At 42.4% G+C, this 20,946-nt stretch overlaps 1 protein-coding gene across 1 annotated transcript in view; it reads right to left on the reverse strand.

Annotated features, from left to right (window-relative positions):
- Positions 1-20,946, reverse strand: part of DENND1A (DENN domain containing 1A) — a 502,559-nt gene that overhangs the window by 122,377 nt on the left and 359,236 nt on the right. The window lies entirely within an intron of this gene.

A 20,946-nucleotide genomic window follows, 5' to 3' on the forward strand; every position in this document is an offset into this window, starting at 1 on the left:
CTTCTCCTCTTTTTTTTTTTGGTCCTAATAATGGTAATAGCAGCTACCTTTTAATGAGCTCCTACTATGTCCTGGGCCTCGGACTGACGGAAACTTCCCTTACTTCCATCAGCTGGCATTGACTGAGCGCAAACTCTATGTGCCCCGGGGACACGAGACGTCCTGGGACACTGTCCCCACCTGCAAGGAGCCTGAAGTCTAGTGAGAGGGAGTCATAAGCCAGTCTGCTTATGGGAAGGGGCAGCATCTGAGCCAGGTCTGGAGTGAACATTCAGTGGGCACCCACCAAGATGAGTAAGAAACTTTCTTTTCCTTCAAAAAGCTCACAGGATAATGTGTGTGTGTGGGGGGGGGGAGGTGAGGGGAAGAAATATGGAGGTAAAACATCAACGTGAGGCCACATCTAATTGCTAACATGTGGAGTTAGGAGACCACATCCGGTAATTTCATTGACAAAACAGATTTCAGGACAATGATATAACTCCCTTACATGCTACAGCAACAGAAGGCTAACCCCCAACTGCGTGCCACATGGTCTGCTCAGCACTTCACGTTCCTCACCCTGTCGAGGCCTTCCTCACAAGAACCTTGGAAAGTGGTAGTTCGTATTCCAGGTGTACAATAGGATGTGGAACCAAAGCTCAAAGAAGGTGCGACTTGTTTCTAGGATCATACAGCTAATAAGTTACAGAGTCACAGATGTGAACCCGAGTCACCCCGGGAAAATGCTCGTAGTGTTTATCTGGTACGCTGAATAGATTCAGATGGATACGTCAACTTGTTGAAAAGTTCACAGCTTGTTCTTGGAACAGTTGGGGTGAAACTGAACGACACTTCATACCATTAAATTAACCTACTTCTAATGAAAAGGAGGACTAGTTAAATGACCCAGCGGAAGAGCTCTCAGGCCAGAGGTGCTTGGTGGCTCGGTGCAAAGGGCTCTGCTCCTCAGCCTGCCTTGACTTGGAAAGGCGAACTTGAGTCCAGGGTCAGAATTTAGAATGAATTTACCTGGAAGTACTTAGTGTATAGGATACACGTAGAAACTACCTGGGTCTGCTCTTTGGAATCAACCTTGGAGTTGACAACCATTAGAATTTTGGGCCAGAAGCTGGAGTCTCGAAGAGGTGATAAAAGCAGGGGACTGAGACTCCCTAAAAACTAAGGAAACAACAGAGTAGGCCCTTTGCACCTTGTAGAAAGAGCGTGGTGATAGAAAGGGTGATCTGAGCATTCAGTCTGAAAGAAAAAGAGAGAAGGATCCGGTGGCATCTTGGGGATGAAAATATACGTAAATGGGGGAGTTGACTTGGCAATGAATGATGTCTTTTCTATAATTACCCAAGGGGGAAACACTGCTGCTTTCTGATACCTGATAGAGGCCACTTATGTGGGGCTTCCCACAGAGGGCACAGTGATTGACAATAGGGCACATACAGTATTTGGCACATAATAGTCATTCAATAAATAGACTCTGAATAAATAGTGATCCACAGGAATATAAATGAGATGAGTGACGGAGCAGGTGTACAACAACCGTGAGCAGGCATGCCCTGTCTCCATGTCTTCAAGTATTTGAAGTCATCCCCCCTCCACCAAAAAACGGTTAAAACACCACTTGACAAATTACCACATATAAGGGCTGGGTTTGTTGGATCTGGCCCACAGGGGAGTGCAGTTCTGACCTCTGAGAGAGGAATGGATGGACTACACTGTTCTTACCATCAAAAATGTCTCTGCAATTAATGTCTCAGGCTGGCCATGGACGGGGGCCCACCCCTGGAAAGCCAGAGTGGGGAAAGGACACGGAACAGTCATCAGTTCCTCTAAAGTGCTCTGAGAAGTAGGTATCATCGCTCCACTTTGCAGATGATAATACTGAGACCCAGGAAAGGGGGGACACGCTCAAGGTCACACTGTGAATGAGCAGCAGAACCAGGATCTGAAATTAGGCAAGGCTTCCTTCTAAACTCGCCTTTTATTTCTACAGGGAGGCTGGAGGTGTTGGTGCAGGAACCCAGACCCGCGAGCAGCCCTCTTCAGAGTTCTCTGTAGAAAGGGTTCTTGCCCCGACTCTCAGGGCCTGCCATTAGGTACAACCTGGCCTGCTGGTTAACTGACCCTTGCTGCGGGGAGTGGGAAGGTAACTGAAGGAAGCGGCAGAGCAAGAATCCTGGCCTCCCATTTCGAGGGCATCCTGATACAGGTGCTAACCATCTAAACTCCAAGAGAGAGTTCACCTCAATCATTTGTGTACTAATGGAGGTGGCAGGAAATGCCACATGCCAGAGGGCAGTGAGAAGACTGCTTTAACTGGATCCTTCTCTCTCTGATCGATAACTCACTGAACAATAATCAGCCAGCATTATGACCCTTCTCCACAGGAGCCACAGGGGAAAAAATTTAAGAACACGCTGCAAACAGGACCAAATAAGGCAGACCATGGAAAGTCCACTTTCTCCTCACAACTGGGTAAATCCCCCAGCATTAGATCAAAGAAAATCATAAACCTTCCAGTTTCAAGAAATGCCCCGTTAGGCAGCTTTCTTGAAAATCATAAACCTTCCAGTTTCACTCAGCTAGTACTTCTCCACCACTCTCTGTTCAAACCTTCTCCATTCTCCCCAGCTGCTGACCCGTCCCTCTTAGTCCCCAACCACTGCCCAACACACACACACACACACACACACACGCTCCTACCTGCATCGCCACCCCTCAGGCTTCCTTCCCCAGTGATACTCAGGCAGAGAGGCACAGGGTCTGTCCCCTGCTCCAGGGCCAACCCACCCACCCTGCTTTGCCAAAGCCCTTCCATCTCAGGGCCTTGGATCTTTCTCATCAGCATTTCAATGTGCTGGAGTTTCTTTCAATGTTAAAACAACACAAACTAAAACCCCCCAATTCTCCCTCATCCCTATAAGACCACGTGGCTGTCATCATTCTTTCTCTCTGCCTCCTACCAGTCAAGCTGCCCAGAGGAGCGGTCCAAGTTCACCCAAGTTTCCCAAGACCTTCTTGTGGCTAAAGCCCACAGGAGATTCTGTCTTTATCTAATTAACCTCTCTTCAGTGGCTAGCCACGCAGAAGCACTCTCATCCCTGGCTTCAGTGTGTTATCCTGGATTTAACCCCTCTCTCTGGATGCACTTTCTCTGGCTCCTTCACCGGCTCCTCTTTCTTTGGTAGTTTAAATATAGATGTTCTCTGGCTTACGCTCTTTTTACTTCCTACTTTATATACTTTCCCTGGTTAATTATTTATCATCCATACATTGACATCTCTCAAATCTATGTTTCCATCCCACCCCTCTCCCCTGACCACATGGATTCATATTCAAAGCTGCCTAACGGGGCATTTCTTGATCAGATGTCCACTGACATACTCGACATGAATAAATCTGAATTCATCTTCCTTCCCAAACGAGTTCTTCCTCCTTTATCCCAATGAATGCCCCCCCGCCCCCCCATCACAAGGGTCAGTCTTGCTTTACTTCTCTCTCCTGTCTCCCTTCCCTGTGGATTCCGACTGTCACATCTCTCAAGCCCACCCACTTCTCGCCACGCCTGTGGTCGCTTCTGCAGGCCAGGTCACCCTCCTCTCTCCCCTCATGGTAGCTGCCTCCGGGGTGGTCTCTGCCTCTATGCTTGTCTTCCAGTGAATCATTTGTGTTCTCGAACTACTACCACAGCCACCTCTGAAAATGCCCGCATGCTCATGTAACTTTCCTGCTTACAAACTCTTCCAGAGCCGCCCCCACTGACACCAGAATTCATTTTAAGCTTCCTGATTTGACTTAGAAGGTCCTCCCTGACCTGACCCAAATCTACCTTTAAATTTCATCCCCTGCCGTGCCCTCCCTGTGCCTGGGGGCTGCTTTCCTCTCTCTTCTCCTGGCTACTTCTCACTCCTCAAGTCTCAGCCTGGATATCACTTCCTCTGGGGCACCTTCGTGGAGCCCCAGTTCCTGATCAGGCACCCCTCCTAAGATCTCCCGCATCATCCTCTACTTCCCCTCTGGAGCACTCATTAAACTGGATTATCATGGCCTATTTGCTTGTCTTTCTCTCCACTGGTCTGTCTCACTCCTTGTGGCCAACCCAGCACCCAATCTACTTACTGACACATAAGAGGGGCCATTTGTGCTTGCAACAATGAATGGATGAGTGAGAGAAATCTCAAAGAAAGATGCGTTTGTTAAAAAAAGTTCAAGTGGCATGAGTGGACAGCCATACAATGGGAGAAAAAAACCATCAGATTTGTGGTATGAATCAGCTTCTAACCTTGACTCTGCAACTGATTGACTTTCTGACCTGGGATTGATTGTTTAATGTCCTGGCATCTCTGTCCCTCATCTGTAACACTGGTGTGAGTATTAAATGAGATGCCACGTGAAAGTTCCTGCCACCGAGCAGGGTGCATAATAGGCATCAGAAATTTTTTTTTTTAAATTAAGTGAAAAAGTCTAATTATTCAAAAAGAACATTTTGTGGCACATGAGGATAGAGTTGGCTGGTAAGACACATGACCAGCGCTCTGTCTGCAATGATGAAAGAAAGCTAAAGGCAGGAGTCACGAACTCAGTATCAAAGCTATTCTGGCAAAGGAGAGAATCCCTCCAAAGACGTTAAATCACAAGAACTAAGTTTCCACATGTTGTTCTCATTACTTTCCTCACAAGCGGCTGAGAAAGTGAGGCCATTTGTTCCTTGGGCTGCTTCTCTAGTACGCTGTCCTTGCAGGAAAGCAATATTGTTGGTTTCCTCCAGGACCGAGGGGTCACTTGACAGAAACCAAGACTGCAAAGAAATATTGGCCCGATTTATGGCTGGAGCCTGATGGCGTGAAACGTCTCCACCGAGGGGCCCCCAAGCCAGAATCCTCAAAGTCATCCTGGCCCACTCCTTTTCTAGCCAGTCCCCAATTTTTGACCGACTGATTCCATCTCTTCTCTCTCTTCTCAGATGTATTCTCTCTGCTCCATTTCCACTGCTTTCGAGTTCTGGGTTGGGTTTGTCTTTCCAGAATTATTACAACAGCTTTCTCACTGGTCTCTGCTGGGGTCTCACCTCCTTCCCACCAGCTTCCTCCATGCCTCCAGAATTGTAAACACTCCCTGCTTAAAATCCTCCACTGATGACAGAAGGGCACCCAAACTTCCTGTGAAGCAAAGAATTCCACAAACCGGCCCCTACCTCTTGGAGATGCCTTTCTAAGAGACCCCTATAATCCAGCCACATAGCAGAGCTTGAGTTTTTTCTAAAGGGTTAGCTTTGCTGTCCTCTTCTTTTCAAGTAAGATTTTTGCTTTCTGGAAGACTCCCTCAAGACCCATTTCAAGTGAGTATCTCCTCCTGTGGGAAGCCACTCCTAACCTATCCCAGCAGAGCTCATCCCACCTTCTTTCTTGCCACTCTCTTCTCTAGCACTGCCCTTCATCATGTTGCATTGCAACAGCTTTTTGTGTTTGTGAGTTCCCCTGTCAAGTAACAGATGATCAATATATTTTAAATGAATGAGTGACAAAATAATATATGTGTCACCCTCATCTCATCTCATCTCTAGCTGTAATGCCCAAGCTGGGTGGTGTGAGCTCTCACAAAATATTACTGAACTACTTGAGATAAACAACAGATATAATACTACAAAGAAATTATAAGGGATGTTATTTGCACAGAAAAAAAATTTGTGAGCTTGGACCCTTCCTCCCCTCCATAGTGATATTCAACACCCAGCACTCTGTGGGCGCTTAACAAATGTTGAATAATAGCAACAATAGACTCTTTTGTATTTATAGAATAACATTGTAAACATTTCATCACTTCCCTGTGGTTGAAAAATTCTAAGTTTAACAACATCTGCCTAATAAGACAAAACCAAAATTCTGCTACTGAGAAGAGACAAGTGGTATACAAACAAACCTTGGTAAACAGTCTATTTAGACAGCCAAAAGAATGGGAAAGATGGAAATTTTGTGCACCATAAAAGACAAAAAGGAACTAAAGTTCTCTTTCTCAGAAACAACTCAGGGTGAAAATGGAAAAGAGGCCAAATATAACTCTTGACACCTCTCAGGTCTTCCAGCACATACATCTTGCTCAGTCTGGGCTAAAGTCACATCATCCTCCAATTACATCCACCCACATGACAGGATAATGCAGTGATCTGAAGCTATTTCACTGTTCTGGGGTTTTAACTTTTGGGATGAACTTTTTCACAAATGATAGAGCCCAGGTCAGAAGTTAAGCAGACCTGTAGTCAAATCCAGGCTCTCTATCTTACTAGCTATTTCACCTTGGGTAAAATATAATCTCAGTTCTTTTTTTTAGCCATAAAATTTGAAAATTATCACCTATTCTGGAAGATTATACTGAAGAATTCAGCAGAACAAAGCAGAGAGAGATCAAAAGAAGAATATATGAGGGCATGGCTAATAGGTTGGGAAGTTGCAACTATATATATAGGAGCGTCCAGAATAAAACACAAAAACAAAGAAACCCTAGGCCTGGAAGAGAAGAAATATTTGAAGAGATAATGGCTAAGAATATTCCAGAATTGAGAAAATACATCTCTCATATTGAAAAGACACTATTAGTACCCAAGTAGAATAAAAATAAACCCATTCCTAGATACATTATAGCAAAATTACAGAACAGAAGGTGACAAGTTCCTAGAGAGAAAATGTTTTTGGTTTTTTGGGTTTTTTTTAGAGGTTTATTTATTTGAGAGCTCATACAAGTGTGCATGAGCAGGGGAAAGGGCAAAGGGAGAGAATATACAAGAAGACACCCACTGAGCATGCAGCCAGATGCGAGGCTTGATCTCCCGACCATGATATCAGGACCTGAGCTGAAACCAAGAGTCCACGAATTGGATGCTCAACCGACCGAGCCACCTGGGCACCCCAAGATGGGTTTTTATTAAAAAAAAAAAAAAAAAAAAGTTGGATTTACCACCAATAAAAACAGGTCAGAAAAGGCAAATCTTCAAAGGGCAGGAGGAAAAATGTCAATATACAGTTTCATACCCAGATAAACTATCCTTCAAAAGTCATAGCAAAATAAAGATGATTTCAGACATACAAAGACAAAAGTGAACCCACATAGAAACAGTAGGACACACACACTGATACACTGTAAAACTAATTAGTTTTATTGTTAATGTACTTTTAAAAAGTGAAACTAATATTCTAATAATGATAAGATTTGTACATGGGGGTGTCCAATGAGTAAAGTATATTAAAATCCCAGTATTATTTAGGAAGAGAATAAAGATACTAATTTAGAATTGTTAATTTATGTGATTTCCATATATGTAAGTTTATTCTGTTTTTCAGTATTCTGGGCTAGACTCCCAAAAAAAAAATCTTCCTGGAAAAGCAAAATGTCTCTCTTTTCCATTTTGTAGATGTACTCTTCCTATAATATTTTATAAATGCTTGCCTTAAACTCAGCTCATGTTTTAATCTACTCTGTGGAAGGTGTGTTTAGGATCCTCTCCCCCCATCTGCTTTGCTCTTTTTCCCAGATGAGTCATTTTCCCTTCCCTTTTAATTTCCTTCCTTTTCACATCTGAACTTCAATTAAAAAAAAAAAAGTTCCCCAATACTCCACTCTTTTTCCCCTTTTAGCCTTTTATTTTGACATAATTTCAGATTTACAGAGAAGTTGCAAGAATAGTACAAAGAATTCCTATTTACCCTTTACCTAGATTCTCCAAATGTTAACATTTTACCACAATGGCTTTATCCCTTCTTCTTTCCCTTTGCACATGGCTGTGAGCACACACATACACATTATTATATTACATATTATAAATGTTTTATCTGTATGAAGTGTTTTTCTGAACCGCTTGGGAATAAATTTAAGACATGATGCCCTTTTACCCCCTGCATTCTTAAGTATAGTCAGTTATGCTACAACGTGACATATATGCTTCTAAAAATCACCATGCTTAGGGGCATAATGCTCAAAAACTCCATCAGTGACATGTTGGAAAGAAGATAAAAAACCTAATAAAAACAGTAGCCCTGTTTTATACACGTTCGATGGGTATGAAATATAGAAATACGACAATAAATACGTCATTTTACCTTGAAAAATGCCTGAAGTTTGCTGTGGACGTGTGCGTCAGGAGGGCTGTAGCATATGGGCAGACTGTGGTGTGGTGGCAGGAAGGACAGAGCGTTATGACACTGCTATGGACAGGACGTGTGGCTCACGCGGTGAACAGAGGTAGCTGGCAGACGTGAGGGCTGCGTGCATGTGTGCCTTCTGTGTATTCCTACATAGCTTGGTTAATCTGGGTGCAGTTTTCTGCGTTCACCTACTATTTCTCACGGATGATATGCATAGTCAAACACAAACTTCACATTACGTTGGAATTGTTCCCGAATCTCTCAGTTGCATTAGAACACTCTGGTGTTGTTAAAACAGGCATTATAGCAAATGACTGTATTTCCTAAAATTAAGAACATAACCACAGTATAATGATCAAAATCAGGAAATTAACACTGATAAAATAAAAATCTCATCTACAGACTTTATGCGGAAGTCACCAATTGTCCCAACAATGTCTTTTTATAGCAAAAGAAAATCCTGGATCATACATTGCATGCAGCTGTCCTCTTAGTTCTCTTTAGAATAATTCTGGGTCTTTCTTTGTCACAAGACATTAACATTTTTGAAGAGTACAGGCCAGCTACTTTGTAGAACGTTCCTTAATTCAGGTTAAACCCTCTACTCTTACCTCAAACTATCACTGTTGGCTAAAGTACTATTAAAGCCTGAAATCTTCTGAATGTGATTCAAGTGAGAAGGGGTAGGGGTATAGCTTCTATCCTAGTTCCCTTTGAAAAATCAACTGAAACCTGCACTGGGAAACCTACAAGATAGCAGCTAAAATAAAATAACTGCCCTTAAAATAAAAGTCCTTTCTTCTAAGAGAATTAAAAACTTGAGACACACAGAAAACCTGTCCACAACAGAAAGTAATTGGCTTACCATCACCCAAAGTGTAGGAAGTCCATGCCACTCACTGGCCAGTCATTTTCCGAAGTCTGACAGTCAGGTTAATGTGGTGACTGGGGGAGGAAAGACTGGGAACTGAGCATCTACAAGGTGATGATCATACCTATTACGGTAATATATGCGCTTCATCCTCGTAACAGCTTCTGAAATTGCTGTTAAAGTTCCAATTTTATAGATAAGGAAACCGAGCCAGGGTATGAACTCTTGTCTGTCTTGCTCTAAATCTTAAGTCTTTCTCACCCTATCTTCTAAGAGTTGCAAGGGTTCTTGTGCATACGAATCAAGAAAAAAGGACCCAGAAAGCCTGCAGTCCAGGGTGGAACACGAATCAAAGAAGCCGCACGTTAGAGACGGATAAATAACGGAGAGTGCTCACTGCTTCACCCAGGGTTGGTGCTCACAAACAACTGTCCCCGCCCCCCCCCACAAGGCACTCTAGGACATTTATGTACAAACTGCAGGGTTACAAGTTCATATTTGGATGAATTATCTCATTTTGGCTTCCTCAGTTTCTGCTCTTGAAAGGTTTCTCCTGCAAAAGGAAAAGCACATTTTCTACAGCACCAAGCCCTGTATCCGGATCACAATTCTACCACTTATTTGCCATGGGGTTGTAGAGTGCTGAGCTCTGTGTCAAGCACATAGTAGGTGCTCAATATGTGTTGTAAAAAACATTTTTTACTCATTATAGTGGTGGCTCCCCCTCCCCACTGGATTCTTACCTTGACTAAAAAGAAAATGGCATAAATTCATCCATCTGTCCGTCCATTCACTAATTCACTCACTCTCTTTAGCACTCCAAGAACAAGGCTAAGGAATCTATAAGAACAATCTATCCTGTGGCATGCTGAGGTTTAGAAAAGGACAGTTTTAAATAATAAAGAGACATAGGATGATAATGCCATTACTACTCTAAATAATAGAGAATTCCTCATAATTCCTCTAAATGATAGAGCAAGAAATGGCACCACACTGGAGTCTGGCTTCCTCAGATTCCAAAGCTGACTTGCCATTCCCTGTGCTAGAAATGGGGTTCAGAAAGACAAACTTCTTGGAGTTTGGGGGCTAGGAACTGTGATCTGCATGTACCCATCCTGTGGGGTGTCTGGAAACTGGAGGAGAAGAGTCTTTAACGAGTCAGGTAGGTTTTAGAATAGGGTACATGATGCGGCCACTATTGAGAGGGACCCATCAGATCATTCTGAGACTATCTGTTTGAAGCTGCAGGGAGCAATTTATTTGTCCAACAGAGTTTCTGGATTCTTTCTTCCTTTTGGCTTTTGTGTTTAGTTACCAAAAACCTGCGAAAGAATGTTGACGTACGTTCACACAGCCATTAAGGAAATCCAGAACCTCAACATACTGGGTCAAGTCACATTTCAAGATCCTTAGGAGGTTTGAAATATGTTACACTAGAAGCGTCCAGACCTTGCAAACTCTGAGCTGGATTTTAAACATAGTATTGTAAAATTATGCGGTTTGGAAATTATAAATACTTTACCTATTTTGTAATTCCACTGATTTCACTGATCATGTAATTTGTATTTACACACGAAAGACTATATGCAACCTATACCGAGTTGGGTAGCGTAATAATAAAATGGACATCTGTAAACCTACCCCTGAACTTAAAACAGACATTATCATCGCATTGTCTTGGTATCCCCTCTACTGCCTCCTCCTCTCCCCAGACCCCACTAATATCTATCTTCAATTCTATGTTTCTCATTCCCATTCTCATTAAAAAAAATTTTAGCACATATTATATGGTCTAAATAATATTTAGTTTTACTTACTTTTGAGCCTTAAAATTGGTATCACACTGTATGTTGCTAAGATTCATCCATGCTGTTGCTTCACTCACTGATTTTCATGGCGGTATAATACTGCATCATATAAATATACTATAATTTATCTATTATCCTTCAATGGTATTTGAATTGCTCTCAGTTTTTTGTTGTTGTCGTGACAATTTTTGCGCACGTCTCCTAGCCTAAATGGGCTAGAGTTTCAATTTTATAACACCAAACTGTTTTGTAAAATTGAGAAACCAATTTATGCTTTAACCAGCAAAATAAGCCCTCCTGTTGCTCCACATAGTCACGGATTCCCTAATTTTTGCCAATTTAATAGGTGCAAAAAGTAACGATGCCTTGGTCTTAATTTGTTTCCTTGATTTCTTAGTGAAGTTGAGTGTATTTTCTGTAAGTTTATGAACCATTGTTGTTATCTCTCCTGTGTAATGTCTGCTCACATCTTTTCCCGGTTTTAATTTTTACTGGTTCACAGAAATTCTTTATATACTCTAGAAACCAAGACTCTGTTGCGTTGCAAATGTCTTCCTTAGTCTGTGGTTTGTTATTTTTCACCTGTTTTACAGTATTATCTATTTATTTGTTCAGGAGAAAAGTTCTGTCTGACCTTCTCTGAGAAATAAGCTTCAAAAAGACAAAAAGAAAAACCCAAACAAACCCAAACTGGAGGTAGACCAAGAACCTAGAAGAATCCTTGATTCTTCTCTTACCCTCATCAACACATTAGCAAGTCCAGTCACCAAATTATACCCCCAAATCTGACCACTCCTCTCCATCTCCACTTGGCCACAGGGTCTCTCCCCAGTGCCCTCCACTGCTCCTGACTTCTACTCTGCAGCCCCCACAGCAGCCAAAACAAGCTTCTGGAAACTTGAACTGGTCATGCTTTATTCCTGCTTCAAGTCCCCCCACTGGCTTCCACTGTATCTACATTAAAATCCAAACTCTTTCCTGAGCCTGCAAGGTCCCTTCACCATCCGGCCCTGCCTAGCTCTCTGACTTTGTCTCCTAGGACTCGGCCTGTGTTTGCTCTGCGTCAGCCAAACCGCCTTGCATTCTGAGCCTCAGACGAACCAAACCCATTCCTACCTTGCCGTCTGTTCTGCCTAGAAAGCTCTCATCCCAGGTACCTGTACACCCGATACTTCTCATCATTCACATTCTAGCTCAGATACCAGCTCCTTGGAAAAGAGCACTCCCCCCAGCCCCCTCAAACTTATCACTCATGACCGCTTGCTGTGTTTTCTTTTCTTCACAGTACTTGCTGCTGTCTGAGATCATCTGCTTCCGTTTTTGGTTCATGTTTACTACTGGTATTCCTCCAGTGAAATATGAGTTCCACAAGGGCACGTCCTATGCTTGTGGGAGATATGTTACCTCTTCCTGGATTTCTCAGGAAGAAACGGGAAACGGGAAAGGGGAATTCGGGAAATTTGGTGGTGGTGATTATCTTCAAACCCCCACATAAAAAAGGTAGAACAACCAGGCAGCAAAACCTCAAACGTGCAACACTGACAACAAACCTAGATGAACAATGGGCCCCCAGAAGCAAGCAGCTGAGTGCAAACCATCAACACTGCAAATCACCAACAGACCTGCTTGGTGCTGGCATCTGCGCTGACAGACGGACGTGAGAAGAATGAATCTCGAAACAGCCGACAGGGTCCTGCAGAAAGCTGCGTGGGCCTATCTAAGAAAAGCAGGTGAAACTGGGAGGGTTCTGACCTCTGCAACAGCAGTGAGCACAAGGGGCCAACAGGAAGAAGGACTGAGGGGCTGGAAGGGTCTGCCCTGACAAGCCCCAGGAGCCCCTATGGATTCTCGACAGAATGTGTCAGGACTCCCTTTTGAGAAAGGGATCCACAATGGGGAGAAGCCTCTGGGAGTGGAATCAAGAATGCGCAACTGAGCAGGACAGACACACGAGAGAGGAAGGGAAAAGAAGATCTCCATTGAAGTGGGAGAAGAGAACACAGCCAGAAAAGTTCAGAAAGCAGCTGCGGAATTTGTGAACGCTACCAAAAATGACAGAAGAGGGAGCTCTATGAAGTGAGGAAAGCGTTCCTGAACTCCATCTCATTCTCAAGTCAGGCAAACTAAGTTCACATAAAAATTAATAACATAGAGGCACTGACGTCAAACACTACACAAAGTAATAAGAAAAAAAGAAATGTCCACAAAAATATATCCTGAGCGTATGTCTACAACATAGATTGAAACTGAAATCTATGGTGTCAATATGTGCTAAAGACATTAAGAAAATATACAAAGCACAAAAGGACAACATATATCTGAATTATAAAAAACTTGGATATGAGGGGATAGAATGCCAGCAAGAATTAGAAACAAACTAGAGGGGATGTAAAAGCAAATCAATCGGAAAGATGATGCTTTAACAAAACAAAGAGAAAAATGTTAAAAATAAAAATTAAAGACAAATTCTATCTCAATAATAATATAAGAAGTTAAAAAAAGAGATAAAGATTTTGAAGAAAGTGAAAAATAAGATCAAATAGAAGAATAACTGGAGCCCCCGAAGAAGAAAAATAAAGCAAAACAACAGAACTGAAGCTGAAACCTATCGTTAGAGAACATTTTCTTGAAATTAAAAAAAAAAAAAAAAAAAAAAGACTCGAAACTGTATGCATCACATACACTGTGAGACCACATCATATACGTGAGACTACAGACCCAGAATGACCATCCACAACAGTGCAATAAAATTACTGGACTTTGAAAAAGGAAAAAAAAAAAAAATTTCTGGCATCTAGTAAAAGAGAACATGTGACTTATTAAAGAAGATTAAGATTATCATCAGACTTTGACAGCAATGCTTTCTGCCAGAAGAAAATGGAGTAAAAGATTTAAGATACTCAAGGCAAGAAGGTATGAGCCAAGGATTTTATATCCAGCCAAACTGACTCCTGTAGAAAGGGCACAGGATAATGATCGACCTTTAATAACAAGAGGGAGTATTGTTCCTATGAGCCCCTCCTGAGGAATCTAGATAAGAGAGAGCGAGCCTCAGACAACCAACAATGACTGAAGAGACATCACATTTGAACTGGTTACTGTGACCTGAAGACTAAGACCAGGAGGGCAGAGAGGGAGAGAGCAGGCGGGTAAAGGCTGAATGTTCCAGCAGTGGAAACACAGTGCGACTAAACAAAAGCCGGGGAGAATAGGGAGAGAATATGCAAACAAGGGTTAAAAGGTTTCCTGTAATCATGCTGGTGCTGGTGTTAGTACTGTTCACTGAAGCTGCTGTGTGTGAAAACAAATGAGTAATTATGGGATATTCTAATTCTATTATCCCCTGTGCCCTTTTGAGAACCAGAATTCTCAGTATGGAAGAAAAGAAATACAAACGTAACAGAGAAGAGGTTAGGCAAAAGCTCTATGGTCTTGAATTTGAATTGGAAGCATCGATATATATACACACACGTACATGTACGTGTGTGTGTGTGTGTCCTAGCTCTGTCCACCGAAAAGGCCTGGAAACTGACTAGTTCAGGAGCAGTGAGCACACTTAGCACCCAGGTTTTAGTCTTGAGATTTTTTTCTCATTAAAAGACAAAACAAAACAAAACATAACAGTGCTACCTGAAGAAATGTGTGATTCCAGGTTTGGGGGCAGGAAATGTATAAGACGAACCCGGAATATCTTGCAATATCAGATAACAAGGGAGCTATCAAAGACTACTAGGATCATGTTTAAAGAAAAAGTACTCAGGCACCAAATTGAAGAAGTTGGAACAGTCTGAATTTCGTTAACAATTATAATTGCAAGAGACTCCAAACCATCAAATGTTTAAATCCACTGGGCCATAATCTACATATATAAAAGAACTATCACATTTTGAGGATGTTAGGGATCTAATTCATTATATTAAAAACTGGCAAATAAAGGGAAAGAACCAAGCATTTGTCTTATTTTTGCCTTATGAACTGTGTCACTGGGTAATGAAATAGAAAATGAGGGCAAGTGTCTCTTCATAAAAATATTCCAGCCAGTAAATGAAAAATAAATGATAAACTTAGAACATCAATCACCATTTTGCAACTCCCAATGAATAAGCAGATATAGGCACTAAGGATTACTGGCTACTAAAAATCACCAGAAGAGACACAACCAGCCTTGACATGCCTCCTATCGTCTTGCCAAAGGGATTGAGCCATGGTCTATCCCATCTCAGGATCCAGCTGCCCAATGAGCAGGAAATTGAGAAGACAGAGGAACACAGTGAACAGCACAATCCACACTGTGGAAAGCTATAGGTCTGGGTTATTCAACAGACAAATTGTAATGAAATGAAAGGGGTGGAGGAAGAACATATAAAAGAGAATTAAGAACTGTATCATTTTTTTTTAAATGGCCAATACTAAACTATAGCATCTAGGAATAAACATTTGGGTAATAAAACTATAAAAATAGGAAAGGTAGGATGGCGGTTGCTTTTGGCAAGAGGGAAAGGGTTTTCATGGAAGGGGGTTTCTGTGATGGGTGGTAAAGCCTTATTTCTTGTCCTGGGCAGTTTTGGTCTTATAACAACGGGTTAAGCTGCTGATGTGATTAAGGCAGTTTCCTTGATTTACTTTACAAGTTACTTTACAATAAAAATATTTTTAAACATACAACGATATCTATCCAGTGGGAAGTATTGTGAGATTGAACATCAACATTTCTTTATAAACTGTCATCATGATGAGAATTCTCACCATCGTTTTTATTAAAATACATACACTGTCTTCCCTATGAAAAAGAAAACTTCACATCCACTCCACTGTTTCCTCATAGGATAAGATGTAGAGAAAGCTCAGCTATAAATTAAAGTTATTTTTATATATTTCAAAATGAACATTATTAATGGAGGAAACTACGCATGAGTGGGAACAGGAGGTATATGGGAAATCTCTGTACCTTCCACTTTTTCTGTGAACATGCTCTAAAATATAAAGTTTATTTAAAAAAAAAAAAAGAGCCTACCTACCTAATATTAAGTTCCTTCCATATGCCAGGCACCACCATGCTGTATTACTTCATTTGATCTTCACTACAATCCTATGAGGCAGGTTACATTTGTTCTACCCCTTTTACAGAGGAGGAAACCGAAGCACAGAGGGCTGAATTCACTTGCTCAAAACTACTTCAGTGGAAAAGCAGAACCCAGGTCCAGCTGACTCCTGTGGACAGGTTCCATATTTGATCCATCTCTTGGTGCCCAATACATATAGGATCAAACTGCCTAACTGAATACTAAAGATCAGGAAACTGGAATTAAGACTCCCTAAGCTACTACCTATGACATCACTTTTTGGAAGCAGAGAGAAAAGAGGCAATGAGTTCCTCTGAGCCAGCAGTCACGGGGACCCTCCTCTAGGACAGACCGGGCTCCTCAGCCCTATGGCTCAATTCCAAGCTGGCAAGATGCTTTCTGGAAACCAGAGAGATGAAGGAAACAGCTACATGCTGCTGACACCAGGGAGTGCGGCAAAAATGTCTTCTGTACCCTAGGAATGCAATGTCACCACCCCGACACACTGAATTGTCAACTCCAGAATAAGAAGCAAAATGTCCAAGTTCATGTTGCTTTACCAGTTGCTGGAAACCATCACCAAAGAGGACCAGAAGCAGAGTGGGACCCATGGAAAAAGACACGAATTCTACAGGCAGGCAGACCTGGCCTCCAGTCCAGCTGCATCTCTTACCAGCATCTACCTCATCTCTATCCACTTCCTCAGGTTTCTTTTTATGCACACTTATCACCACCTGACACACTACATACTGACTTTCATCTTTTTTTCCCATGTCTGCCTACAATATAAGGGATTCAAGGGCTGGGACTTTATTTTGTTCACTACTGCATCTCTAAGCATCTAGAACCGTGTCAGGCAAAGTAGGTCTTGTGAAACGTTTGTTCCAAGTTGCTGATTTAAATTATTTCAAGTCTCTCTGCTTTCAGTTCCTTACCTATCAATTGGGGATAATACCATGCACATTTAACCAAGAAAATAAAAATGAAGGGCAAGAAGTATGTGTTCAACAGATGGGTTTCACCCTCCCCCCCCCCCCTTTTTTTTTTTTGCCTAACACTCATCAAATGAGGATAAAACTAATGAACTCAGGATAACAGTTCCCCTTCAAAGGATAATGACCTTTTAAGCTGACAACTGACTTGCTCAGGACACCCTCAAAACCTACAGGCCATTTTTAATGTTGGGAAGAGGACACTAAAAATGCATCACAGTGGGGATATGGGCAAAGAAAGTCTCAAGCAAATGGCTTATGAATATTGCCAGTGAGCTGTGACTGACGGGAACAGGGTGAGTGGAGGCCTGCCCGGTCACATCACTAACAGGGACCAGCAAACCAAACAAATAATCTCCCGTTAAGGCTTTCCAAAAATCCTGCTACACCAGCATGGAATGTGGCTGCCGGTGAACTGGGCATTCACAGTTGGTTGTGGAGGGCAGGGAAGGTGAATGGACAACAAGTACTTTACACCTGCCACCTCATTTAATTCTTAAAATAATTTTATAAGGCTGGCATTTTCCTCCCCTAAAATAAGGTAAACCTGTGGCTCAAGGAGGAAGTAATTCCCAACGTTTAACATCTCTTCAGTGGCAGCTCTCCTGGAATCTCATTTTCTTTACCTTGTACTGAACTGGTAGCTGTAATACACGCAGAGAACCTCTCCAACACTTGAAGTTCCGTTGCCCATTTTACGAGCTTTCTCCCACTCCAACGTCCCCAGGAAGGGAATATATTAAGAAATTAGACATCTACTAGATAATGATTGCTAGCTAACAAAACTTCAACCAATTCACTGAAGTTCAGAGTGGTTGACCAATATACACGGGGTGCTAACACTCCTATTAGCTCTACGCTAAGCTCAAAAAGTTGTAAATAACCTTGTTCTTGGTTCATTATAAAACAGGAACAAGCCACGAATATGTCAAGGAGGCCCCGTAGAGGTATCATTTAAGTAGAGATTCTTTTTCCTATTTCACAATTGAGGGACTAAGGTTCAGAAAGGTACAGTAACTTGCCTAGAGCCACACAGTTGAGAAGAGGCAGAGTCCAGGTTGGCGCCACCTCTAACTAGAAATCAGGGGGCTTTTAATTTCACCATGTTGTCTATTATTTGCCTGGGGTGTGGGGGGTTGCATCACTAAGTAGCTTAATATCTGGGATCTGGTACCTCCCTGGCTGACCTTAGACCCACTCTCCACTCTTCTGCTCTGTTCTGTGTAGAAGGAAGGCTGAATCCCCTGGGCTCCCAGGTCAGGGGCCTCCTGCCTGGTTGGGCCCATGTGAGGGACTGGTGAGGGATAAAGACGACGACAACAGGAGGGAGAAGCTGAGGTTTTCTCCTCTCTCTCTGCCTGGGTGGCTCATCTCGCAGTGTTCACCTCCTGACTCAGATGCCCACTGCACCCACCCAAAGGATCCAGCTTTAGTCAGGTGACCCTGACTCTGGCTTTAGCCTCAGGTGCACCACCTCTGCTGTTGCTGATCTCTGGATTACCTCTCTGCCCCCTTTTGAGTCTCAGCTGCTCTCTCAGTTGGATAACCATTTCCTTGAATTATTTTTCCTCTTACTATAAACATCTCAAGGGGTTTTTGTTGTCCTGGTTAGATCCTGAGTGAGAAGCTGATCAAGCTGCTGGACTGAGGGAACCAACTGGCAGCTCGTGATCCCGAACTGAGAGTCGAGTGACGGCTGGGCTCTGTGTCTCAAGACCACACGCTGGCCACAAGCCTCTGTCTGGCCAGACAAGAAAGCCTTTGGAAAAGGCACACGCTTTTCTCTTTCTGAGGTTCATAGCAATGAGATGGGGGTAAAATGACCACAGTCGGTATCCAAATTCCATGGCCTTGGAGTGAGAAAGATTCATCATCAATCATTAGCTACGGAAAGGTTTCCCCAACTGTGGTGAGGAGTAGTAGATGCATGGAACGTTAATAGGTATTTTGTGGGGGAAAGGGTTTTTGAAAAATGCTAGCTTAAACAAAGTTAACCAGATTTCTTTACAGCCAGGCTTTAGTAATGTGCATAGTAAGTACCTTAAAAAAAATAAAAGAGTTACAGTATGCAATGTGCAACAATCCCAAATCTTACGTGATCAGAAAACACAACATCTTGTGGATCTAATATTTCCAGGAACATTGTTCTAGAAACGCTGGTTTACGGTATTGGTGCTAAAACCCTTTTGTGGCCATCTGGGTCTTTCATGGACTGGAGCTGGCCCCTTCCCACTTTACCCTTGGCTACTCTGCTGTCCATGCTCCAGCCAGGTGACCATCCCCGGTACCCGACCATGCGGTGTAGTTCCGACGCCCCTTGCCTTTGCATGAGCCACTCTCTGCCCCTGCTCCTGGGGAACGGCTATTCCTCCTGTAAGGTGCCACCCACGTGCATCTGTCCCTGGGAAACTTCTCCTTGGCACCCAGGCAGAGCAACTCGTCCTGCATTTGGATGTCTACCACCTCGTACAACATTCTACCATAGCAGTTACCATACGTCAGGGCAAATCTGTCTCCCTGCCCTGCACTGTCTTTAAGTGTAATGATTGAGTCTTACTTGTCAGTGTGTGCGAGCCAGTGCCCAGGGCTGGGTGGTTACCATGGTTACCAGTCAGGTTCACAGGGGAAAAGGGAAAGGGGGGACAAGTACCCCAAGATTTTATATTTCCTTTTTTTTAAACTTAAATAATCTCTGTGCCCAATGCGGGGTTCAAACTCATGAACCTGAGAGCAAGAGTCACATGCTCTACCGACTGAGCCAGCCAGGCACCCCAAGTACCCCAAGATTTTAAAAACTTACATTACTTTCTGCTAGCAAGGCTTGATTATAACTGACTTGTATTTCATGTTAAATCAAATAAAAGTTCCATCGTTATGAGCTCTAACAAGTTAACCTCATATGAATGCAGCTATTTTTATTATGATGAAAATAACTGATTTTTTAAAAAAAATCCTAAAAATCACTTGACAAACAACTACCATCAAGAAAGTTTAACACCCAGATTAACACTGCCGTGACAAAACTCGCCACTAGGTGTCAGCCCAGGAAAAGAGGAGGGAGGGCTGCCCCTCCAAGTGTTTTACTTTTTTTTCATCCAATTATCACCATAAATATAAAATATTTAAACAACAAAATATTAGGCAATTAAAATTATCTATTAAAGGAATGTTTTTTTAAAAGATATCTAAAATTTTGACATTTCCCCTTTGCAAAATAGTTTATAAATGGTGTTAGTTTAACCTGTATTTTTCAAGAAACATTTGCACAGATTGGAGACATTGACTCCTAAGAGGAAACCAGCTCAGCTTGCTTCTGATATGCCCTCAAATTGTATGTAACATGGACCATATGGTAATCACCATTGTGGCAAGCGGTCAGAGGAAAGAGCATGGTGCTAGATTCAGGCAGATGGAGGGGTCCGAATCCTGGCTCTGCCACTTCTTTAAAAAGTCACATAACCTTTCTTAGCCTTGGTGTCTCATCAGCAAAATGGGGTTACACTACTCTCTCCATATGAGGACTGTAAAAATCAAGCAATGGACTATATGTAAAGAGTCTAACATATAACAAATGCTTCATATTATTTTCTTTTCCTTAAGACTTCAACTCTTAATGATTTATTTAACAAAACTATGTTGCAGCTCCCAAACAACTAAGGACATTATAGGTAAGAACTATATTAATTTCATTCACTCCACAGATAATTACTGAGCTCTTTCTATGTATCAGGCTCTGTGCCAGGGATACACTGACATGACAATCCACCACCTTCCAAAGCGGGTTTCCACTTCTTTGTGAAAGGGTAGCATGAGACTGAATGTGATGTACCTGTGTATTTCTGAGAATGTATCCACATCCCGTAGAAAATCAGTGTGGATTCAAGTCTGGGAGGGTGGGTAGAGGGAAAGAAATCTGTAATTTTATCTTCTAATCACCACACATACCATAATATCCTCCACAGAACAACTCCACCATCACTCCCTCTTAGGTTAGGGAGCCGCTATGTATGTGCTGGGCGTAGAAGAAAGAATATGACAGAATCCTGTTCTTAAGCTCACAGTCTAACTAGTACATGGAGT

The sequence above is a fragment of the Neomonachus schauinslandi genome, chromosome 13 (assembly GCF_002201575.2).
Source record: "Neomonachus schauinslandi chromosome 13, ASM220157v2, whole genome shotgun sequence".
Classification (NCBI taxonomy): Eukaryota; Metazoa; Chordata; class Mammalia; order Carnivora; family Phocidae; genus Neomonachus; species Neomonachus schauinslandi.